This window comes from Carassius carassius, chromosome 22, assembly GCF_963082965.1.
Source record: "Carassius carassius chromosome 22, fCarCar2.1, whole genome shotgun sequence".
Lineage (NCBI taxonomy): Eukaryota > Metazoa > Chordata > Actinopteri > Cypriniformes > Cyprinidae > Carassius > Carassius carassius.
The window spans coordinates 32,217,520-32,241,321 of record NC_081776.1 but is presented as its reverse complement, the minus strand read 5'-3'; the positions used below and the strand labels follow the sequence as shown (position 1 = coordinate 32,241,321).

At 38.9% G+C, this 23,802-nt stretch overlaps 22 non-coding genes across 22 annotated transcripts; all 22 read right to left on the bottom strand.

Moving 5' to 3' along the window:
• Nucleotides 1–398: 398 nt before the first annotated feature.
• trnav-cac (transfer RNA valine (anticodon CAC)) lies at nt 399–471 on the bottom strand. Its single transcript has one exon. It is a non-coding gene; the product is annotated as a tRNA-Val (tRNA).
• Nucleotides 472–605: 134 nt separating this feature from the next.
• On the bottom strand, nt 606–678 carry trnav-aac (transfer RNA valine (anticodon AAC)). Its single transcript has one exon. It is a non-coding gene; the product is annotated as a tRNA-Val (tRNA).
• Nucleotides 679–1,380: 702 nt separating this feature from the next.
• Nucleotides 1,381–1,453, bottom strand: trnav-cac (transfer RNA valine (anticodon CAC)). The gene has a single exon. It is a non-coding gene; the product is annotated as a tRNA-Val (tRNA).
• A 1,089-nt stretch (nt 1,454–2,542) lies between these two features.
• Nucleotides 2,543–2,615, bottom strand: trnav-cac (transfer RNA valine (anticodon CAC)). The gene has a single exon. It is a non-coding gene; the product is annotated as a tRNA-Val (tRNA).
• Nucleotides 2,616–3,027: 412 nt separating this feature from the next.
• trnav-uac (transfer RNA valine (anticodon UAC)) lies at nt 3,028–3,100 on the bottom strand. Its single transcript has one exon. It is a non-coding gene; the product is annotated as a tRNA-Val (tRNA).
• A 604-nt stretch (nt 3,101–3,704) lies between these two features.
• Nucleotides 3,705–3,777, bottom strand: trnav-cac (transfer RNA valine (anticodon CAC)). The gene has a single exon. It is a non-coding gene; the product is annotated as a tRNA-Val (tRNA).
• Nucleotides 3,778–3,903: 126 nt separating this feature from the next.
• trnav-aac (transfer RNA valine (anticodon AAC)) lies at nt 3,904–3,976 on the bottom strand. The gene has a single exon. It is a non-coding gene; the product is annotated as a tRNA-Val (tRNA).
• A 236-nt stretch (nt 3,977–4,212) lies between these two features.
• Nucleotides 4,213–4,285, bottom strand: trnav-uac (transfer RNA valine (anticodon UAC)). The gene has a single exon. It is a non-coding gene; the product is annotated as a tRNA-Val (tRNA).
• Nucleotides 4,286–9,835: 5,550 nt separating this feature from the next.
• trnav-uac (transfer RNA valine (anticodon UAC)) lies at nt 9,836–9,908 on the bottom strand. The gene has a single exon. It is a non-coding gene; the product is annotated as a tRNA-Val (tRNA).
• Nucleotides 9,909–10,708: 800 nt separating this feature from the next.
• Nucleotides 10,709–10,781, bottom strand: trnav-aac (transfer RNA valine (anticodon AAC)). The gene has a single exon. It is a non-coding gene; the product is annotated as a tRNA-Val (tRNA).
• A 922-nt stretch (nt 10,782–11,703) lies between these two features.
• Nucleotides 11,704–11,776, bottom strand: trnav-cac (transfer RNA valine (anticodon CAC)). Its single transcript has one exon. It is a non-coding gene; the product is annotated as a tRNA-Val (tRNA).
• Nucleotides 11,777–12,678: 902 nt separating this feature from the next.
• trnav-cac (transfer RNA valine (anticodon CAC)) lies at nt 12,679–12,751 on the bottom strand. Its single transcript has one exon. It is a non-coding gene; the product is annotated as a tRNA-Val (tRNA).
• Nucleotides 12,752–13,186: 435 nt separating this feature from the next.
• Nucleotides 13,187–13,259, bottom strand: trnav-uac (transfer RNA valine (anticodon UAC)). The gene has a single exon. It is a non-coding gene; the product is annotated as a tRNA-Val (tRNA).
• Nucleotides 13,260–13,863: 604 nt separating this feature from the next.
• On the bottom strand, nt 13,864–13,936 carry trnav-cac (transfer RNA valine (anticodon CAC)). The gene has a single exon. It is a non-coding gene; the product is annotated as a tRNA-Val (tRNA).
• A 134-nt stretch (nt 13,937–14,070) lies between these two features.
• Nucleotides 14,071–14,143, bottom strand: trnav-aac (transfer RNA valine (anticodon AAC)). The gene has a single exon. It is a non-coding gene; the product is annotated as a tRNA-Val (tRNA).
• A 702-nt stretch (nt 14,144–14,845) lies between these two features.
• trnav-cac (transfer RNA valine (anticodon CAC)) lies at nt 14,846–14,918 on the bottom strand. The gene has a single exon. It is a non-coding gene; the product is annotated as a tRNA-Val (tRNA).
• A 1,089-nt stretch (nt 14,919–16,007) lies between these two features.
• On the bottom strand, nt 16,008–16,080 carry trnav-cac (transfer RNA valine (anticodon CAC)). Its single transcript has one exon. It is a non-coding gene; the product is annotated as a tRNA-Val (tRNA).
• Nucleotides 16,081–16,206: 126 nt separating this feature from the next.
• Nucleotides 16,207–16,279, bottom strand: trnav-aac (transfer RNA valine (anticodon AAC)). The gene has a single exon. It is a non-coding gene; the product is annotated as a tRNA-Val (tRNA).
• A 236-nt stretch (nt 16,280–16,515) lies between these two features.
• On the bottom strand, nt 16,516–16,588 carry trnav-uac (transfer RNA valine (anticodon UAC)). Its single transcript has one exon. It is a non-coding gene; the product is annotated as a tRNA-Val (tRNA).
• Nucleotides 16,589–22,453: 5,865 nt separating this feature from the next.
• Nucleotides 22,454–22,526, bottom strand: trnav-cac (transfer RNA valine (anticodon CAC)). Its single transcript has one exon. It is a non-coding gene; the product is annotated as a tRNA-Val (tRNA).
• Nucleotides 22,527–22,655: 129 nt separating this feature from the next.
• Nucleotides 22,656–22,728, bottom strand: trnav-aac (transfer RNA valine (anticodon AAC)). Its single transcript has one exon. It is a non-coding gene; the product is annotated as a tRNA-Val (tRNA).
• A 236-nt stretch (nt 22,729–22,964) lies between these two features.
• trnav-uac (transfer RNA valine (anticodon UAC)) lies at nt 22,965–23,037 on the bottom strand. The gene has a single exon. It is a non-coding gene; the product is annotated as a tRNA-Val (tRNA).
• Nucleotides 23,038–23,802: the final 765 nt, after the last annotated feature.

Sequence of the window (23,802 nt, the reverse complement as noted above, 5' to 3'; positions counted from 1 at the left end):
TACGAAATATTTTGTCTTTGAGTGCACCATCCATCTGTTCATTGAAACTGCCTGGTTTAAAGTACAGAGTCTGTCGGTGTGGCAGTTACTGCTGCCTAGTGTGGCTTAATAATTGTCTTCAAACCTGTGTAAAGAAAGGCCTTCGTGACGTAGAGCTGCTGCCTAACAGAGGGCCACTCTGACAAATATCTTCGTTCGTGTTCCTCAGAAGAAAGCCACGCAGGCTTGAAATGGCACAAGTGTGGGTTAGGTTTAGGTCAAACAGTGACTGCTCTTTCATTTCTGCATCAACTACACCTTTGCTGACTATATTCATGCCTCTTGGCCGCAAAACTTCGGTAGCATTGAGTTCCTCCTCAACAGAATGCCAATTGAACCATTGTGAAAAAGAGGTTCACTGTTCCCGCCCAGTTTCGAACTGGGGACCTTTCGCGTGTGAGGCGAACGTGATAACCACTACACTACGGAAACCTACCTACCTACCTACCTCTAAAACAGTCCAACATTTTTAATTGAAGTCTCTGTAAAATGTGCATAAAGGTAATGTCTTCTAAAGCCCACAGTCGGCTAAAAAGGGTTCATACTTTTCATCAAAAGGAAGCAGCTGCTTCTGCTCGGTTTCGAACAGAGGACCTTTCGCGTGTTAGGCGAACGTGATGACCACTACACTACAGAAACTCCCCACTTCCACACTAGTTCTCTTTCGCCATAATCTATACAATGATGTGCCCAAAAGCAAATAGGCAATCTGTGTAAATCCCACACACAACAGGACAGAGTTCATTCGGCGTGGCAGTCTACGCCGAGTTTCCAAATAATTTCCCTTAACTTACCTTGGAATTAAGGCGTTTGCAGCTTGGACCACCTGCCTACCAGACAGCCTGGCAAACCAAGCATTTTTCCAGTTGTTTGAAGGATTGCTCTGTGACCATTACTTTTTTGCTCTTTTTTAGCTTATTTAATTTAATTGTTTTTAACATTATACGAAATATTTTGTCTTTGAGTGCACCATCCATCTGTTCATTGAAACTGCCTGGTTTAAAGTACAGAGTCTGTCGGTGTGGCAGTTACTGCTGCCTAGTGTGGCTTAATAATTGTCTTCACACCTGTGTAAAGAAAGGCCTTCGTGATGTAGAGCTGCTGCCTAACAGAGGGCCACTCTGACAAATATCTTCTTTCGTGTTCCTCAGAAGAAAGCCACGCAGGCTTGAAATGGCACGAGTGTGGGTTAGGTTTAGGTCAAACAGTGACTGCTCTTTCATTTCTGCATCAACTACACCTTTGCTGACTATATTCATGCCTCTTGGCCGCAAAGCTTCGGTAGCATTGAGTTCCACCTCAACAGAATGCCAATTGAACCATTGTGAAAAAGAGATTCACTGCTCCCGCCCAGTTTCGAACTGGGGACCTTTCGCGTGTGAGGCCAACGTGATAACCACTACACTACGGAAACCTACCTACCTCTAAAACAGTCCAACATTTTTAATTGAAGTCTCTGTAAAATGTGCATAAAGGTAATGTCTTCTAAAGCCCACAGTCGGCTAAAAAGGGTTCATACTTTCTGCTCGGTTTTGAACCAAGGACCTTTCGTGTGTTAGGCGAATGTGATGACCACTACACTACAGAAACTCCCCACTTCCACACTAGTTCTCTTTCGCCATAATCTATACAATGATGTGCCCAAAAGCAAATAGGCAATCTGTGTAAATCCCACACACAACAGGACAGAGTTCATTCGGCGTGGCAGTCTACGCCGAGTTTCCAAATAATTTCCCTTAACTTACCTCGGAATTAAGGCGTTTGCAGCTTGGACCACCTGCCTACCAGACAGCCATTTCACCACAGAAAGAAAAAAAGCCCCCACCTGTTTCCGCCAAGTTTCGAGCTGGGGACCTTTCGCGTGTAAGGCGAATGTGATAACCTCTACACTACGGAAACCTGCAGTCAAGGTTGTATCTGACCTTTTCATCGCACGCTTCTTGGAGCACGAATAAAATTACAGATTGCGTTGTGCTCTTCAGTCTGCAAATAGCTTTTTTTTGAGTGGCAAACCAAGCATTTTTCCAGTTGTTTGAAGGATTGCTCTGTGACCATTACTTTTTTGCTCTTTTTTAGGTTATTTAATTTAATTGTTTTTAACATTATACGAAATATTTTGTCTTTGAGTGCACCATCCATCTGTTCATTGAAACTGCCTGGTTTAAAGTACAGAGTCTGTCGGTGTGGCAGTTACTGCTGCCTAGTGTGGCTTAATAATTGTCTTCACACCTGTGTAAAGAAAGGCCTTCGTGACGTAGAGCTGCTGCCTAACAGAGGGCCACTCTGACAAATATCTTCTTTCGTGTTCCTCAGAAGAAAGCTACGCAGGCTTGAAATGGCACGAGTGTGGGTTAGGTTTAGGTCAAACAGTGACTGCTCTTTCATTTCTGCATCAACTACACCTTTGCTGACTATATTCATGCCTCTTGGCCGCAAAGCTTCGGTAGCATTGAGTTCCTCCTCAACAGAATGCCAATTGAACCATTGTGAAAAAGAGATTCACTGCTCCCGCCCAGTTTCGAACTGGGGACCTTTCGCGTGTGAGGCCAACGTGATAACCACTACACTACGGAAACCTACCTACCTCTAAAACAGTCCAACATTTTTAATTGAAGTCTCTGTAAAATGTGCATAAAGGTAATGTCTTCTAAAGCCCACAGTCGGCTAAAAAGGGTTCATACTTTCTGCTCGGTTTCGAACCGAGGAACTTTCGCGTGTTAGGCGAACGTGATGACCACTACACTACAGAAACTCCCCACTTCCACACTAGTTCTCTTTCGCCATAATCTATACAATGATGTGCCCAAAAGCAAATAGGCAATCTGTGTAAATCCCACACACAACAGGACAGAGTTCATTCGGCGTGGCAGTCTATGCCGAGTTTCCAAATAATTTCCCTTAACTTACCTCGGAATTAAGGCGTTTGCAGCTTGGACCACCTGCCTACCAGACAGCCATTTCACCACAGAAAGAAAAAAAGCCCCCACCTGTTTCCGCCCAGTTTCGAGCTGGGGACCTTTCGCGTGTAAGGCGAATGTGATAACCTCTACACTACGGAAACCTGCAGTCAAGGTTGTATCTGACCTTTTCATCGCACGCTTCTTGGAGCACGAATAAAATTACAGATTGCGTTGTGCTCTTCAGTCTGCAAATAGCTTTTTTTTGAGTGGCAAACCAAGCATTTTTCCAGTTGTTTGAAGGATTGCTCTGTGACCATTACTTTTTTGCTCTTTTTTAGGTTATTTAATTTAATTGTTTTTAACATTATACGAAATATTTTGTCTTTGAGTGCACCATCCATCTGTTCATTGAAACTGCCTGGTTTAAAGTACAGAGTCTGTCGGTGTGGCAGTTACTGCTGCCTAGTGTGGCTTAATAATTGTCTTCACACCTGTGTAAAGAAAGGTCTTCGTGACGTAGAGCTGCTGCCTAACAGAGGGCCACTCTGACAAATATCTTCGTTCGTGTTCCTCAGAAGAAAGCCACGCAGGCTTGAAATGGCACAAGTGTGGGTTAGGTTTAGGTCAAACAGTGACTGCTCTTTCATTTCTGCATCAACTACACCTTTGCTGACTATATTCATGCCTCTTGGCCGCAAAGCTTCGGTAGCATTGAGTTCCTCCTCAACAGAATGCCAATTGAACCATTGTGAAAAAGAGATTCACTGTTCCCGCCCAGTTTCGAACTGGGGACCTTTCGCGTGTGAGGCGAACGTGATAACCACTACACTACGGAAACCTACCTACCTCTAAAACAGTCCAACATTTTTAATTGAAGTCTCTGTAAAATGTGCATAAAGGTAATGTCTTCTAAAGCCCACAGTCGGCTAAAAAGGGTTCATACTTTTCATCAAAAGGAAGCAGCTGTTTCTGCTCGGTTTCGAACAGAGGACCTTTCGCATGTTAGGCGAACGTGATGACCACTACACTACAGAAACTCCCCACTTCCACACTAGTTCTCTTTTGCCATAATCTATACAATGATGTGCCCAAAAGCAAATAGGCAATCTGTGTAAATCCCACACACAACAGGACAGAGTTCATTCGGCGTGGAAGTCTACGCCGAGTTTCCAAATAATTTCCCTTAACTTACCTCGGAATTAAGGCGTTTGCAGCTTGGACCACCTGCCTACCAGACAGCCATTTCACCACAGAAAGAAAAAAAGCCCCCACCTGCTTCCGCCCAGTTTCGAGCTGGGGACCTTTCGCGTGTAAGGCGAATGTGATAACCTCTACACTACGGAAACCTGCAGTCAAGGTTGTATCTGACCTTTTCATCGCACGCTTCTTGGAGCACGAATAAAATTACAGATTGCGTTGTGCTCTTCAGTCTGCAAATAGCTTTTTTTTGAGTGGCAAACCAAGCATTTTTCCAGTTGTTTGAAGGATTGCTCTGTGACCATTACTTTTTTGCTCTTTTTTAGGTTATTTAATTTAATTGTTTTTAACATTATACGAAATATTTTGTCTTTGAGTGCACCATCCATCTGTTCATTGAAACTGCCTGGTTTAAAGTACAGAGTCTGTCGGTGTGGCAGTTACTGCTGCCTAGTGTGGCTTAATAATTGTCTTCACACCTGTGTAAAGAAAGGCCTTCGTGACGTAGAGCTGCTGCCTAACAGAGGGCCACTCTGACAAATATCTTCGTTCGTGTTCCTCAGAAGAAAGCCACGCAGGCTTGAAATGGCACAAGTGTGGGTTAGGTTTAGGTCAAACAGTGACTGCTCTTTCATTTCTGCATCAAATACACCTTTGCTGACAATATTCATGCCTCTTGGCCGCAAAGCTTCGGTAGCATTGAGTTCCTCAACAGAATGCCAATTGAACCATTGTGAAAAAGAGATTCACTGTTCCCGCCCAGTTTCGAACTGGGGACCTTTCGCGCGGGAGCCGAAAATAGTTAAGCTTAACTTCTCTTAACTTTTCCCATTCATTCTCTATGGTAGTGCTTAACACTACGGATGCAATATATTTGTGGCCACACGTAGATTTCCTGGCGCTGTTTCGCTTCTTCCGTGGCGGGGAATTCAAACAGCAGATACTCATCTGTCAATCATTCGCTCTGAAGGAGAGGAGACGCGTTTTACGATCGGAGATTTCTTCACGAAATTGTTTTGTTTGAACAACATACGCTGCCAAACTCCCAACAAGCAGGTAAAGTGAATTATGTGTTTCTTTTAAAAAAACTAAACCAAAAAAAAAACTTACAATTAATTACTTATTATATTATCATATAATCATACTTATGTGATTAATTATAGCAACTGTTTTGAATGTTATGTGATTTTCAAGACTTTAGTGCAAATATATAAATATATATATATAAAATTGTCAACATTTACTGTGTGGTACAACTTAAAATAACTATTTCCTATGTTAAATTAACTTTATTCCTGTGATGCAAAGCTGAATTCTTCAGCATCATTTATACTCTTTAGTGTGTCATATGATCCAGAAATCATTATTTATATGATTATTTGCTCACAAAACATTTCTTATTGTAATCAATGTTGATATTATCATTGTCACTACAATGATGAAAGCACATTATTTTCGGAAGGTTGACGTGATGCTGAAGACTGGAGTAATAATTCAGAAAATTCAGCTTTTCATAACAGGAATAAATTACAATGATTAGAAAATATATTCAAATATAAAAAAATATAAAAAAAAATGTAAAAATAAAGACACACACACACACACACACACACACACACATACATACATATATATATATATATATATATATATATATATATATAATGAATTATAAAGTACATTTGATATATTTAATTTGAATCTATATTTCAGGAATGTTAAGATGATGCATGCTGTGTCAAGACCCATCCACCCGTCTCACTCCACCATAACATCACACCAGACACTGAAGGGAAGGGTTTCTTCCGGATGCAGGTAAATAAATAATTCATACAGGCACTTATGTGTGTAAACTGTCTGTCTCATATGTGCACACAACACCAAGACATTATATTTTAATAAAGTAATGCTGTTAATCTTCTGTAGAACACCACACCATCTGCCATAACTGCGTCCCTCGTTCAGCTCACACTGGACCCCTCAGAACGGCTGGTCTTCGTGTTGGACCATAGATGGACAGATCTGTTGAGAACTGCCTCTCTTGAACATCTCTTGGCAACGCAACATAGGAGCAAGGATCTTCTTAAACAGGTCGAAGGCTTGTTTTATTTTCTGTGTCTTCCACAAATTGTATTATTATTAATATTATTGTAGCTGTTGTTGTTTAGTCTACAATTTTAAATTATTTAATTGATTTCCATTTGTTAAATAAAACATCAGAAGTATTGGCCTTGTTTACACTGTACTTTAGTGTGTTAATTAATTGTATTGACTTGCTTTATTTTATCTTGCACAGTTTTGTAAACACTAAATGTTAGTAACGGCTATTATTAAACTCCGTAAATAAATATTTTATTTAAATTACTCTTACCAGTCAAATGTTTTTCAGCAGTAAGATTTTTAATGTTTTTTGAGAATTTCTTCTGCTCACCAAGCCTGCCTTTATTTTATCCAAAGTACAGCAAAAACTGTAGCATTTTAAATATTCTTACTATTTTAAATCAGCTGCTTTCTATTTCAATTCAATTCAATTCAAGTTTATTTGTATAGCGCTTTTTACAATACAAATTGTTACAAAGCAACTTTACAGAAAATTATGTTTCTACAATATTTAGTAGTAGCTTATAAGTGGTGACTGTCAGTTTGTGCACGTATAACAGGATTTGTAGAAAAATTCATACAAGACGTAGTCAGCCAGACGATGAACATTATTAATTTTATTAATAATTAATAGTAATTATATGATGCAGTCACACATGTAGCAATATTTGTTAGTTCTGTTGTTGATTCAGGGTCAGCATCATCTGAGGTCCTCTGAGGGTCAGCATCATCTCTTCTCAGGTGTTCTGGATCCAGACTGGAGCTTGTGTAAATCCTAGTTACCACGGGATGAAGATCCCAGCAGAAACAGAGACACATAGAGACATCATTAGCATAGCTGCTGTTCCAACAGAGTAAAATTAATTAGTTTAACCCAAGCTAAAGAATAAGAATGCACATTTGATCAGATACAACTACACTCACAATTTAAGAGATACATTATTCGAATGCTTGGCGAAAGAGATGTGTTTTTAATCTAGATTTAAACAGAGAGAGTGTGTCTGAACCCCGAACATTATCAGGAAGGCTATATATTTGAATATATACTGTAATTTATTTCTGTGATGCACAGCTGTATTTTCAGCATCATTCATCCAGTCTTCAGTGTCACACGATCTTCAGAAATCAGAATAATATGATGATTTACTGCTCAAGAAAAAAATATTATTATTATTATTACTGTTGTTGTTATGTTATGTTGAAAACAGCCGAGTACAATCTTTTCAGTTTCTTACATGAATAGAAAGTTCAGAAGAACAGCATTTATCTGATATATATATATATATATATATATATATATATATATATATATATATATATATATATATTTTTTTTTTTTTACATTTTCATCATCAACATTTTTCATCTTCATCATCACTTTTAATCAATTTAAATCATCCTTGCTAAAAAAAAAGGCATTAATTTCTGTCATTTCTTTCCCCCCAAAAGAATGGTACAATCTATATTGTTAAGAAAGCTTTTTATTTCAAATAAATGCAGATCTTTGGATCTTTCTATTTAAAGAATCCCTGGGGGGTTTAAAATATTGATATTAATAATAATAATAATATTTTTTCTTGATCAGTAAATCATTATTCTGATTTCTGAAGATCATGTGACACTGAAGACTGGAGAAATGATGCTGAAAATACAGCGGAGCATCACAGGAATAAAATACATTTTACTATATGTTCAAATAGAAAGCAGTTATTTTAACTAGTAAAAATATTTCAACAATATTATTGCTTTTACTGTATTTTGGACCAAATAAAGGCAGGCTTGGTGAGAATTAAAAATCTTACTGTTCAAAAACATTTAAGTGGTAGTGTAATATATTTTTTTTCTGTGTTCTCCACAACTTTAGATTTTATTATTGTTGTTGTTGTTGAATCTATATCTATATTTAAATATTTTCATGTATTTCAATTTGTTAATTAAAATACTATAAGTATGTGGCCTTGTTTGAACTGTATTGAACTGTGTGTTAAGTTTTATTGATTAAAAAATGTATACATTTTGTTGATTTTCTTTTAAATTGATATTACATTTTATTTACTTGCTCAGATATGTAAACACTGAATGTTAATAACTGTTACCATTAAACATACATAATTATTTAATATAAAACATATTTGTATTGTTTTTTCTGTTCTCCACATCTTTATTTTTATTATATCTGTTGCTGTTGTTTAATAACCTATGATTATTTTATGTATATTTATTTAATTATTATATATTTTTGTTATTTTTTCTTTTAATTTTTATAAGTATATTACTTTACTATAAATAAAATGAAAAACTTACTTTTTTGTGAGTTTTAGTTATATTTCATATATATGGGTTTTCTGTACAGTTATACACATATAAATAGACGTATCTTTATAAATAAAGGCCTGAAACATTATCAAAGTGTTCTTTTTAATTATTCACATTTTTCTATATTAAAAATAACTATTCCCTATTATAATGTATATGTTTCTTAAGATCTTTGCACATTTTGTACACCATACAAAAGAACAATTATTACAAGATTTATTTTTATCTTTGTTCACAAAGTTCATCTATTATATGTTAATCGTACTTAAAGTGTATCTAGATGAAAAAACGAATACAAACTCATTTTATGGTATTTGTGGCCGAGACGAGATTCGAACCTCTAATTCTGTGTATTTTTTTCGTCCCGCCTCCCTGGAATTTCCTTCGTTGCTATTGGCTAGTTAGCGCTCTACACCTATCCGCGACTGGCCTTCGCATGTGAGGCGAATGTGATAACCACTACACTACGGAAACCTACCTCCCTCAAACAGTCCAACATTTTTAATTGAAGGCTCTGTAAAATGTGCATAAAGGTAATGTCTTCTAAAGCCCACAGTCGGCTAAAAAGGGTTCATACTTTTCATCAAAAGGTAGCAGCTGTTTCTCGAACTGGGGACGTTTCGCGTGTGAGGCGAACGTGATAACCACTACACTACGGAAACCTACCTCCCTCAAACAGTCCAACATTTTTAATTGAAGGCTCTGTAAAATGTGCATAAAGGTAATGTCTTCTAAAGCCCACAGTCGGCTAAAAAGGGTTCATACTTTTCATCAAAAGGTAGCAGCTGTTTCTCGAACTGGGGACGTTTCGCGTGTGAGGCGAACGTGATAACCACTACACTACGGAAACCTACCTCCCTCAAACAGTCCAACATTTTTAATTGAAGGCTCTGTAAAATGTGCATAAAGGTAATGTCTTCTAAAGCCCACAGTCGGCAAAAAAGGGTTCATACTTTTCATCAAAAGGAAGCAGCTGTTTCTGCTCGGTTTCTAACCGAGGACGTTTCGCGTGTTAGGCGAACGTGATGATCACTACACTACAGAAACTCCCTACTTCCACACTAGTTCTCTTTCGCCATAATCTATACAATGATGTGCCCAAACGCAAATAGGCAATCTGCGTAAATCCCACACACAACAGGACAGAGTTCATTCAGCGTGGCAGTCTACGCCGAGTTTCCAAATAATTTCCTTTAACTTACCTCGGAATTAAGGCGTTTGCAGCTTGGACCACCTGCCTACCAGACAGCCATTTCACCACAGAAAGAACAAAAGCCCCCACCTGTTTCCGCCCAGTTTTGAGCTGGGGACCTTTCGCGTGTAAGGCGAATGTGATAACCTCTACACTACGGAAACCTGCAGTCAAGGTTGGATCTGACTTTTTCATCGCACGCTTCTTGGAGCACGAATAAAATTACAGATTGCGTTGTGCTCTTCAGTCTGCAAATAGTTTTTTTTGAGTGGCAAACCAAGCATTTTTCCAGTTGTCTGAAGGATTGCTATGTGACCATTACTTTTTTGCTCTTTTTTAGGTTATTTAATTTAATTGTTTTTAACGTTATACGAAATATTTTGTCTTTGAGTGCACCATCCATCTGTTCATTGAAACTGCCTGGTTTAAAGTACAGAGTCTGTCGGTGTGGCAGTTACTGCTGCCTAGTGTGGCTTAATAATTGTCTTCACACCTGTGTAAAGAAAGGCCTTCGTGACGTAGAGCTGCTGCCTAACAGAGGGCCACTCTGACAAATATCTTCTTTCGTGTTCCTCAGAAGAAAGCCACGCAGGCTTGAAATGGCACTAGTGTGGGTTAGGTTTAGGTCAAACAGTGACTGCTCTTTCATTTCTGCATCAACTACACCTTTGCTGACTATATTCATGCCTCTTGGCCGCAAAGCTTCGGTAGCATTGGGTTCCTCCTCAACAGAATGCCAATTGAACCATTGTGAAAACGAGATTCACTGTTCCCGACCTGTTTCGAACTGGGGACCTTTCGCGTGTGAGGCGAACGTGGTAACCACTACACTACGGAAACCTACCTCCCTCAAACAGTCCAACATTTTTAATTGAAGGCTCTGTACAATGTGCATAAAGGTAATGTCTTCTAAAGCCCACAGTCGGCTAAAAAGGGTTCATACTTTTCATCAAAAGGAAGCGGCTGTTTCTGGTCGGTTTCTAACCGAGGACCTTTCGCGTGTTAGGCGAACGTGATGACCACTACACTACAGAAACTCCCCATTTCCACACTAGTTCTCTTTCGCCATAATCTATACAATGATGTGCCCAAACGCAAATAGGCAATCTGCGTAAATCCCACACACAACAGGACAGAGTTCATTCGGCGTGGCAGTCTACGCCGAGTTTCCAAATAATTTCCCTTAACTTACCTCGGAATTAAGGCGTTTGCAGCTTGGACCACCTGCCTACCAGACAGCCATTTCACCACAGAAAGAACAAAAGCCCCCACCTGTTTCCGCCCAGTTTCAAGCTGGGAACCTTTCGCGTGTAAGGCGAATGTGATAACCTCTACACTACGGAAACCTGCAGTCAAGGTTGGATCTGACCTTTTCATCGCACGCTTCTTGGAGCACGAATAAAATTACAGATTGCGTTGTGCTCTTCAGTCTGCAAATAGCTTTTTTTTGAGTGGCAAACCAAGCATTTTTCCAGTTGTCTGAAGGATTGCTCTGTGACCATTACTTTTTTCTCTTTTTTAGGTTATTTAATTTAATTGTTTTTAACGTTATACGAAATATTTTGTCGTTGAGAGCACCATCCATCTGTTCATTGAAACTGCCTGGTTTAAAGTACAGAGTCTGTCGGTGTGGCAGTTACTGCTGCCTAGTGTGGCTTAATAATTGTCTTCACACCTGTGTAAAGAAAGGCCTTCGTGACGTAGAGCTGCTGCCTAACAGAGGGCCACTCTGACAAATATCTTCTTTCGTGTTCCTCAGAAGAAAGCCACGCAGGCTTGAAATGGCACGAGTGTGGGTTAGGTTTAGGTCAAACAGTGACTGCTCTTTCATTTCTGCATCAACTACACATTTGCTGACTATATTCATGCCTCTTGGCATGAAAAAAGCCGAAAGCTTCGGTAGCGTTGAGTTCCTCCTCAACAGAATGCCAATTAAACCATTGTGAAAAAGAGATTCACTGTTCCCACCCAGTTTCAAACTGGGGACCTTTCGCGTGTGAGGCGAACGTGATAACCACTACACTACGGAAACCTACCTACCTCTCCAAACAGTCCAACATTTTTAATTGAAGGCTCTGTAAAATGTGCATAAAGGTAATGTCTTCTAAAGCCCAATGTCGGCTAAAAAGGGTTCATACTTTTCATCAAAAGGAAGCAGCTGTTTCTGCTCGGTTTCGAACAGAGGACCTTTCTCGTGTTAGGCGAACGTGATGACCACTACACTACAGAAACTCCCCACTTCCACACTAGTTCTCTTTCGCCATAATCTATACAATGATGTGCCCAAAAGCAAATAGGCAATCTGTGTAAATCCCACACACAACAGGACAGAGTTCATTCGGCGTGGCAGTCTACGCCGAGTTTCCAAATAATTTCCCTTAACTTACCTCGGAATTAAGGCGTTTGCAGCTTGGACCACCTGCCTACCAGACAGCCTGGCAAACCAAGCATTTTTCCAGTTGTCTGAAGGATTGCTCTGTGACCATTACTTTTTTGCTCTTTTTTAGGTTATTTAATTTAATTGTTTTTAACGTTATACGAAATATTTTGTCTTTGAGTGCACCATCCATCTGTTCATTGAAACTGCCTGGTTTAAAGTACAGAGTCTGTCGGTGTGGCAGTTACTGCTGCCTAGTGTGGCTTAATAATTGTCTTCACACCTGTGTAAAGAAAGACCTTCGTGACGTAGAGCTGCTGCCTAACAGAGGGCCACTCTGACAAATATCTTCTTTCGTGTTCCTCAGAAGAAAGCCACGCAGGCTTGAAATGGCACGAGTGTGGGTTAGGTTTAGGTCAAACAGTGACTGCTCTTTCATTTCTGCATCAACTACACCTTTGCTGACTATATTCATGCCTCTTGGCCGCAAAGCTTCGGTAGCATTGAGTTCCTCCTCAACAGAATGCCAATTGAACCATTGTGAAAAAGAGATTCACTGTTCCCGCCCAGTTTCGAACTGGGGACCCTTCGCGTGTGAGGCGAACGTGATAACCACTACACTACGGAAACCTACCTACCTCTAAAACAGTCCAACATTTTTAATTGAAGTCTCTGTAAAATGTGCATAAAGGTAATGTCTTCTAAAGCCCACAGTCGGCTAAAAAGGGTTCATACTTTTCATCAAAAGGAAGCAGCTGTTTCTGCTCGGTTTCGAACAGAGGACCTTTCACGTGTTAGGCGAACGTGATGACCACTTCACTACAGAAACTCCCCACTTCCACACTAGTTCTCTTTCGCCATAATCTATACAATGATGTGCCCAAAAGCAAATAGGCAATCTGTGTAAATCCCACACACAACAGGACAGAGTTCATTCGGCGTGGCAGTCTACGCCGAGTTTCCAAATAATTTCCCTTAACTTACCTCGGAATTAAGGCGTTTGCAGCTTGGACCACCTGCCTACCAGACAGCCATTTCACCACAGAAAGAAAAAAAGCCCCCACCTGTTTCCGCCCAGTTTCGAGCTGGGGACCTTTCGCGTGTAAGGCGAATGTGATAACCTCTACACTACGGAAACCTGCAGTCAAGGTTGTATCTGACCTTTTCATCGCACGCTTCTTGGAGCACGAATAAAATTACAGATTGCGTTGTGCTCTTCAGTCTGCAAATAGCTTTTTTTTGAGTGGCAAACCAAGCATTTTTCCAGTTGTTTGAAGGATTGCTCTGTGACCATTACTTTTTTGCTCTTTTTTAGGTTATTTAATTTAATTGTTTTTAACATTATACGAAATATTTTGTCTTTGAGTGCACCATCCATCTGTTCATTGAAACTGCCTGGTTTAAAGTACAGAGTCTGTCGGTGTGGCAGTTACTGCTGCCTAGTGTGGCTTAATAATTGTCTTCAAACCTGTGTAAAGAAAGGCCTTCGTGACGTAGAGCTGCTGCCTAACAGAGGGCCACTCTGACAAATATCTTCGTTCGTGTTCCTCAGAAGAAAGCCACGCAGGCTTGAAATGGCACAAGTGTGGGTTAGGTTTAGGTCAAACAGTGACTGCTCTTTCATTTCTGCATCAACTACACCTTTGCTGACTATATTCATGCCTCTTGGCCGCAAAACTTCGGTAGCATTGAGTTCCTCCTCAACAGAATGCCAATTGAACCATTGTGAAAAAGAGGTTCACTGTTCCCGCCCAGTTTCGAACTGGGGACCTTTCGCGTGTGAGGCGAACGTGATAACCACTACACTACGGAAACCTACCTACCTACCTACCTCTAAAACAGTCCAACATTTTTAATTGAAGTCTCTGTAAAATGTGCATAAAGGTAATGTCTTCTAAAGCCCACAGTCGGCTAAAAAGGGTTCATACTTTTCATCAAAAGGAAGCAGCTGCTTCTGCTCGGTTTCGAACAGAGGACCTTTCGCGTGTTAGGCGAACGTGATGACCACTACACTACAGAAACTCCCCACTTCCACACTAGTTCTCTTTCGCCATAATCTATACAATGATGTGCCCAAAAGCAAATAGGCAATCTGTGTAAATCCCACACACAACAGGACAGAGTTCATTCGGCGTGGCAGTCTACGCCGAGTTTCCAAATAATTTCCCTTAACTTACCTTGGAATTAAGGCGTTTGCAGCTTGGACCACCTGCCTACCAGACAGCCTGGCAAACCAAGCATTTTTCCAGTTGTTTGAAGGATTGCTCTGTGACCATTACTTTTTTGCTCTTTTTTAGCTTATTTAATTTAATTGTTTTTAACATTATACGAAATATTTTGTCTTTGAGTGCACCATCCATCTGTTCATTGAAACTGCCTGGTTTAAAGTACAGAGTCTGTCGGTGTGGCAGTTACTGCTGCCTAGTGTGGCTTAATAATTGTCTTCACACCTGTGTAAAGAAAGGCCTTCGTGATGTAGAGCTGCTGCCTAACAGAGGGCCACTCTGACAAATATCTTCTTTCGTGTTCCTCAGAAGAAAGCCACGCAGGCTTGAAATGGCACGAGTGTGGGTTAGGTTTAGGTCAAACAGTGACTGCTCTTTCATTTCTGCATCAACTACACCTTTGCTGACTATATTCATGCCTCTTGGCCGCAAAGCTTCGGTAGCATTGAGTTCCACCTCAACAGAATGCCAATTGAACCATTGTGAAAAAGAGATTCACTGCTCCCGCCCAGTTTCGAACTGGGGACCTTTCGCGTGTGAGGCCAACGTGATAACCACTACACTACGGAAACCTACCTACCTCTAAAACAGTCCAACATTTTTAATTGAAGTCTCTGTAAAATGTGCATAAAGGTAATGTCTTCTAAAGCCCACAGTCGGCTAAAAAGGGTTCATACTTTCTGCTCGGTTTTGAACCAAGGACCTTTCGTGTGTTAGGCGAATGTGATGACCACTACACTACAGAAACTCCCCACTTCCACACTAGTTCTCTTTCGCCATAATCTATACAATGATGTGCCCAAAAGCAAATAGGCAATCTGTGTAAATCCCACACACAACAGGACAGAGTTCATTCGGCGTGGCAGTCTACGCCGAGTTTCCAAATAATTTCCCTTAACTTACCTCGGAATTAAGGCGTTTGCAGCTTGGACCACCTGCCTACCAGACAGCCATTTCACCACAGAAAGAAAAAAAGCCCCCACCTGTTTCCGCCAAGTTTCGAGCTGGGGACCTTTCGCGTGTAAGGCGAATGTGATAACCTCTACACTACGGAAACCTGCAGTCAAGGTTGTATCTGACCTTTTCATCGCACGCTTCTTGGAGCACGAATAAAATTACAGATTGCGTTGTGCTCTTCAGTCTGCAAATAGCTTTTTTTTGAGTGGCAAACCAAGCATTTTTCCAGTTGTTTGAAGGATTGCTCTGTGACCATTACTTTTTTGCTCTTTTTTAGGTTATTTAATTTAATTGTTTTTAACATTATACGAAATATTTTGTCTTTGAGTGCACCATCCATCTGTTCATTGAAACTGCCTGGTTTAAAGTACAGAGTCTGTCGGTGTGGCAGTTACTGCTGCCTAGTGTGGCTTAATAATTGTCTTCACACCTGTGTAAAGAAAGGTCTTCGTGACGTAGAGCTGCTGCCTAACAGAGGGCCACTCTGACAAATATCTTCGTTCGTGTTCCTCAGAAGAAAGCCACGCAGGCTTGAAATGGCACAAGTGTGGGTTAGGTTTAGGTCAAACAGTGACTGCTCTTTCATTTCTGCATCAACTACACCTTTGCTGACTATATTCATGCCTCTTGGCCGCAAAGCTTCGGTAGCATTGAGTTCCTCCTCAACAGAATGCCAATTGAACCATTGTGAAAAAGAGATTCACTGTTCCCGCCCAGTTTCGAACTGGGGACCTTTCGCGTGTGAGGCGAACGTGATAACCACTACACTACGGAAACCTACCTACCTCTAAAACAGTCCAACATTTTTAATTGAAGTCTCTGTAAAATGTGCATAAAGGTAATGTCTTCTAAAGCCCACAGTCGGCTAAAAAGGGTTCATACTTTTCATCAAAAGGAAGCAGCTGTTTCTGCTCGGTTTCGAACAGAGGACCTTTCGCATGTTAGGCGAACGTGATGACCACTACACTACAGAAACTCCCCACTTCCACACTAGTTCTCTTTTGCCATAATCTATACAATGATGTGCCCAAAAGCAAATAGGCAATCTGTGTAAATCCCACACACAACAGGACAGAGTTCATTCGGCGTGGAAGTCTACGCCGAGTTTCCAAATAATTTCCCTTAACTTACCTCGGAATTAAGGCGTTTGCAGCTTGGACCACCTGCCTACCAGACAGCCATTTCACCACAGAAAGAAAAAAAGCCCCCACCTGCTTCCGCCCAGTTTCGAGCTGGGGACCTTTCGCGTGTAAGGCGAATGTGATAACCTCTACACTACGGAAACCTGCAGTCAAGGTTGTATCTGACCTTTTCATCGCACGCTTCTTGGAGCACGAATAAAATTACAGATTGCGTTGTGCTCTTCAGTCTGCAAATAGCTTTTTTTTGAGTGGCAAACCAAGCATTTTTCCAGTTGTTTGAAGGATTGCTCTGTGACCATTACTTTTTTGCTCTTTTTTAGGTTATTTAATTTAATTGTTTTTAACATTATACGAAATATTTTGTCTTTGAGTGCACCATCCATCTGTTCATTGAAACTGCCTGGTTTAAAGTACAGAGTCTGTCGGTGTGGCAGTTACTGCTGCCTAGTGTGGCTTAATAATTGTCTTCACACCTGTGTAAAGAAAGGCCTTCGTGACGTAGAGCTGCTGCCTAACAGAGGGCCACTCTGACAAATATCTTCGTTCGTGTTCCTCAGAAGAAAGCCACGCAGGCTTGAAATGGCACAAGTGTGGGTTAGGTTTAGGTCAAACAGTGACTGCTCTTTCATTTCTGCATCAAATACACCTTTGCTGACAATATTCATGCCTCTTGGCCGCAAAGCTTCGGTAGCATTGAGTTCCTCAACAGAATGCCAATTGAACCATTGTGAAAAAGAGATTCACTGTTCCCGCCCAGTTTCGAACTGGGGACCTTTCGCGCGGGAGCCGAAAATAGTTAAGCTTAACTTCTCTTAACTTTTCCCATTCATTCTCTATGGTAGTGCTTAACACTACGGATGCAATATATTTGTGGCCACACGTAGATTTCCTGGCGCTGTTTCGCTTCTTCCGTGGCGGGGAATTCAAACAGCAGATACTCATCTGTCAATCATTCGCTCTGAAGGAGAGGAGACGCGTTTTACGATCGGAGATTTCTTCACGAAATTGTTTTGTTTGAACAACATACGCTGCCAAACTCCCAACAAGCAGGTAAAGTGAATTATGTGTTTCTTTTAAAAAAACTAAACCAAAAAAAAAACTTACAATTAATTACTTATTATATTATCATATAATCATACTTATGTGATTAATTATAGCAACTGTTTTGAATGTTATGTGATTTTCAAGACTTTAGTGCAAATATATAAATATATATATATAAAATTGTCAACATTTACTGTGTGGTACAACTTAAAATAACTATTTCCTATGTTAAATTAACTTTATTCCTGTGATGCAAAGCTGAATTCTTCAGCATCATTTATACTCTTTAGTGTGTCATATGATCCAGAAATCATTATTTATATGATTATTTGCTCACAAAACATTTCTTATTGTAATCAATGTTGATATTATCATTGTCACTACAATGATGAAAGCACATTATTTTCGGAAGGTTGACGTGATGCTGAAGACTGGAGTAATAATTCAGAAAATTCAGCTTTTCATAACAGGAATAAATTACAATGATTAGAAAATATATTCAAATATAAAAAAATATAAAAAAAAATGTAAAAATAAAGACACACACACACACACACACACACACACACACACATACATACATATATATATATATATATATATATATATATATATATAATGAATTATAAAGTACATTTGATATATTTAATTTGAATCTATATTTCAGGAATGTTAAGATGATGCATGCTGTGTCAAGACCCATCCACCCGTCTCACTCCACCATAACATCACACCAGACACTGAAGGGAAGGGTTTCTTCCGGATGCAGGTAAATAAATAATTCATACAGGCACTTATGTGTGTAAACTGTCTGTCTCATATGTGCACACAACACCAAGACATTATATTTTAATAAAGTAATGCTGTTAATCTTCTGTAGAACACCACACCATCTGCCATAACTGCGTCCCTCGTTCAGCTCACACTGGACCCCTCAGAACGGCTGGTCTTCGTGTTGGACCATAGATGGACAGATCTGTTGAGAACTGCCTCTCTTGAACATCTCTTGGCAACGCAACATAGGAGCAAGGATCTTCTTAAACAGGTCGAAGGCTTGTTTTATTTTCTGTGTCTTCCACAAATTGTATTATTATTAATATTATTGTAGCTGTTGTTGTTTAGTCTACAATTTTAAATTATTTAATTGATTTCCATTTGTTAAATAAAACATCAGAAGTATTGGCCTTGTTTACACTGTACTTTAGTGTGTTAATTAATTGTATTGACTTGCTTTATTTTATCTTGCACAGTTTTGTAAACACTAAATGTTAGTAACGGCTATTATTAAACTCCGTAAATAAATATTTTATTTAAATTACTCTTACCAGTCAAATGTTTTTCAGCAGTAAGATTTTTAATGTTTTTTGAGAATTTCTTCTGCTCACCAAGCCTGCCTTTATTTTATCCAAAGTACAGCAAAAACTGTAGCATTTTAAATATTCTTACTATTTTAAATCAGCTGCTTTCTATTTCAATTCAATTCAATTCAAGTTTATTTGTATAGCGCTTTTTACAATACAAATTGTTACAAAGCAACTTTACAGAAAATTATGTTTCTACAATATTTAGTAGTAGCTTATAAGTGGTGACTGTCAGTTTGTGCACGTATGACAGGACAAGACGTAGTCAGCCAGACGATGAACATTATTAATTTTATTAATAATTAATAATTATTATATGATGCAGTCACACATGTAGCAATATTTGTTAGTTCTGTTGTTGATTCAGGGTCAGCATCATCTGGGGTCCTCTGAGGGTCAGCATCATCTCTTCTCAGGTGTTCTGGATCCAGACTGGAGCTTGTGTAAATCCTAGTTACCACGGGATGTAAATCCAGCAGAAACAGAGACACATATAGAGACATCATTAGCATAGCTGCTGTTCCAACAGAGTAAAATTAATTAGTTTAACCCAAGCTAAAGAATAAGAATGCACATTTGATCAGATACAACTACACTCACAATTTAAGAGATACATTATTCGAATGCTTGGCGAAAGAGATGTGTTTTTAATCTAGATTTAAACAGAGAGAGTGTGTCTGAACCCCGAACATTATCAGGAAGGCTATATATTTGAATATATACTGTAATTTATTTCTGTGATGCACAGCTGTATTTTCAGCATCATTCATCCAGTCTTCAGTGTCACACGATCTTCAGAAATCAGAATAAAATGATGATTTACTGCTCAAGAAAAAATTATTATTATTATTATTACTGTTGTTGTTATGTTATGTTGAAAACAGCCGAGTACAATCTTTTCAGTTTCTTACATGAATAGAAAGTTCAGAAGAACAGCATTTATCTGATATATATATATATATATATATATATATATATATATATATATATATATATATATATATATATATATATATATTTTTTTTTTTTTTTTTTTTTTTTTTTTTTACATTTTCATCATCAACATTTTTCATCTTTATCATCACTTTTAATCAATTTAAATCATCCTTGCTAAAAAAAAAAGGCATTAATTTCTGTCATTCTTTCCCCCCAAAAGAATGGTACAATCTATATTGTTAAGAAAGCTTTTTATTTCAAATAAATGCAGATCTTTGGATCTTTCTATTTAAAGAATCCCTGGGGGGTTTAAAATATTGATAATAATAATAATAATAATATTTTTTCTTGATCAGTAAATCATTATTCTGATTTCTGAAGATCATGTGACACTGAAGACTGGAGAAATGATGCTGAAAATACAGCGGAGCATCACAGAAATAAAATACATTTTACTATATGTTCAAATAGAAAGCAGTTATTTTAACTAGTAAAAATATTTCAACAATATTATTGCTTTTACTGTATTTTGGACCAAATAAAGGCAGGCTTGGTGAGAATTAAAAATCTTACTGTTCAAAAACATTTAAGTGGTAGTGTAATATATTTTTTTTCTGTGTTCTCCACAACTTTAGATTTTATTATTGTTGTTGTTGTTGAATCTATACATTTAAATATTTTCATGTATTTCAATTTGTTAATTAAAATACTATAAGTATGTGGCCTTGTTTGAACTGTATTGAACTGTGTGTTAAGTTTTATTGATTAAAAAATGTATACATTTTGTTGATTTTCTTTTAAATTGATATTACATTTTATTTACTTGCTCAGATATGTAAACACTGAATGTTAATAACTGTTACCATTAAACATACATAATTATTTAATATAAAACATATTTGTATTGTTTTTTCTGTTCTCCACATCTTTATTTTTATTATATCTGTTGCTGTTGTTTAATAACCTATGATTATTTTATGTATATTTATTTAATTATTATATATTTTTGTTATTTTTTCTTTTAATTTTTATAAGTATATTACTTTACTATAAATAAAATGAAAAACTTACTTTTTTGTGAGTTTTAGTTATATTTCATATATATGGGTTTTCTGTACAGTTATACACATATAAATAGACGTATCTTTATAAATAAAGGCCTGAAACATTATCAAAGTGTTCTTTTTAATTATTCACATTTTTCTATATTAAAAATAACTATTCCCTATTATAATGTATATGTTTCTTAAGATCTTTGCACATTTTGTACACCATACAAAAGAACAATTATTACAAGATTTATTTTTATCTTTGTTCACAAAGTTCATCTATTATATGTTAATCGTACTTAAAGTGTATCTAGATGAAAAAACGAATACAAACTCATTTCATGGTATTTGTGGCCGAGACGGGATTCGAACCTCTAATTCTGTGTATTTTTTTCGTCCCGCCTCCCTGGAATTTCCTTCGTTGCTATTGGCTAGTTAGCGCTCTACACCTATCCGCGACTGGCCCGCGCGTGTGAGGCGAACGTGATAACCACTACACTACGGAAACCTACCTTCCTCAAACAGTCCAACATTTTTAATTGAAGGCTCTGTAAAATGTGCATAAAGGTAATGTCTTCTAAAGCCCACAGTCGGCTAAAAAGGGTTCATACTTTTCATCAAAAGGAAGCAGCTGTTTCTGCCCGGTTTCAAACCAAGGACCTTTCGCGTGTTAGGCAAACATGATGACCACTACACTACAGAAACTCCCTACTTCCACAGTAGTTCTCTTTCGCCATAATCTATACAATGATGTGCCCAAACGCAAATAGGCAATCTGCGTAAATCCCACACACAACAGGACAGAGTTCATTCGGCTTGGCAGTCTACGCCGAGTTTCCAAGTAATTTCCCTTAACTTACCTCGGAATTAAGGCGTTTGCAGCTTGGACCACCTGTCTACCAGACAGCCATTTCACCACAGAAAGAACAAAAGCCCCCACCTGTTTCCGCCCAGTTTAGAGCTGGGGACCTTTCGCGTGTAAGGCGAATGTGATAACCTCTAAACTACGGAAACCTGCAGTCAAGGTTGGATCTGACCTTTTCATCGCACGCTTCTTGGAGCACGAATAAAATTACAGATTGCGTTGTGCTCTTCAGTCTGCAAATAGCTTTTTTTAGAGTGGCAAACCAAGCATTTTTCCAGTTGTCTGAAGGATTGCTCTGTGACCATTACTTTTTTGCTCTTTTTTAGGTTATTTAATTTAATTGTTTTTAACATTATACGAAATATTTTGTCTTTGAGTGCACCATCCATCTGTTCATTGAAACTGCCTGGTTTAAAGTACAGAGTCTGTCGGTGTGGCAGTTACTGCTGCCTAGTGTGGCTTAATAATTGTCTTCACACCTGTGTAAAGAAAGGCCTTCGTGACGTAGAGCTGCTGCCTAACAGAGGGCCACTCTGACAAATATCTTCTTTCGTGTTCCTCAGAAGAAAGCCACGCAGGCTTGAAATGGCACAAGTGTGGGTTAGGTTTAGGTCAAACAGTGACTGCTCTTTCATTTCTGCATCAACTACACCTTTGCTGACTATATTCATGCCTCTTGGCCGCAAAGCTTCGGTAGCGTTGAGTTCCTCCTCAAAAGAATGCCAATTGAACCATTGTGAAAAAGAGATTCACTGTTCCCACCCAGTTTCGAACTGGGGACCTTTCGCGTGTGAGGCGAACGTGATAACCACTACACTACGGAAACCTACCTACCTCTAAAACAGTCCAACATTTTTAATTGAAGTAAAATCTGTAAAATGTGCATAAAGGTAATGTCTTCTAAAGCCCACAGTCGGCTAAAAAGGGTTCATACTTTTCATCAAAAGGAAGCAGCTGTTTCTGCTCGGTTTCAAACCGAGGACCTTTCGCGTGTTAGGCGAACGTGATGACCACTACACTACAGAAACTCCCCACTTCCACACTAGTTCTCTTTCGCCATAATCTATACAATGATGTGCCCAAAAGCAAATAGGCAATCTGTGTAAATCCCACACACAACAGGACAGAGTTCATTCGGCGTGGCAGTCTACGCCGAGTTTCCAAATAATTTCCCTTAACTTACCTCGGAATTAAGGCGTTTGCAGCTTGGACCACCTGCCTACCAGACAGCCATTTCACCACAGAAAGAAAAAAAGCCCCCACCTGTTTCCGCCCAGTTTCGAGCTGGGGACCTTTCGCGTGTAAGGCGAATGTGATAACCTCTACACTACGGAAACCTGCAGTCAAGGTTGTATCTGACCTTTTCATCGCACGCTTCTTGGAGCACGAATAAAATTACAGATTGCGTTGTGCTCTTCAGTCTGCAAATAGCTTTTTTTTGAGTGGCAAACCAAGCATTTTTCCAGTTGTTTGAAGGATTGCTCTGTGACCATTACTTTTTTGCTCTTTTTTAGGTTATTTAATTTAATTGTTTTTAACATTATACGAAATATTTTGTCTTTGAGTGCACCATCCATCTGTTCATTGAAACTGCCTGGTTTAAAGTACAGAGTCTGTCGGTGTGGCAGTTACTGCTGCCTAGTGTGGCTTAATAATTGTCTTCACACCTGTGTAAAGAAAGGCCTTCGTGACGTAGAGCTGCTGCCTAACAGAGGGCCACTCTGACAAATATCTTCGTTCGTGTTCCTCAGAAGAAAGCCACGCAGGCTTAAAATGGCACGAGTGTGGGTTAGGTTTAGGTCAAACAGTGACTGCTCTTTCATTTCTGCATCAACTACACCTTTGCTGACTTTATTCATGCCTCTTGGCCGCAAAGCTTCGGTAGCGTTGAGTTCCTCCTCAAAAGAATGCCAATTGAACCATTGTGAAAAAGAGATTCAGTGTTCCCGTCCAGTTTCAAACTGGGGACCTTTTGCTTGTGAGGCGAACGTGATAACCACTACACTACGGAAGCCTGCCTACCTACCTCGCTCAAACAGTCCAACATTTTTAATTGAAGGCTCTGTAAAATGTGCATAAAGGTAATGTCTTCTAAAGCCCAC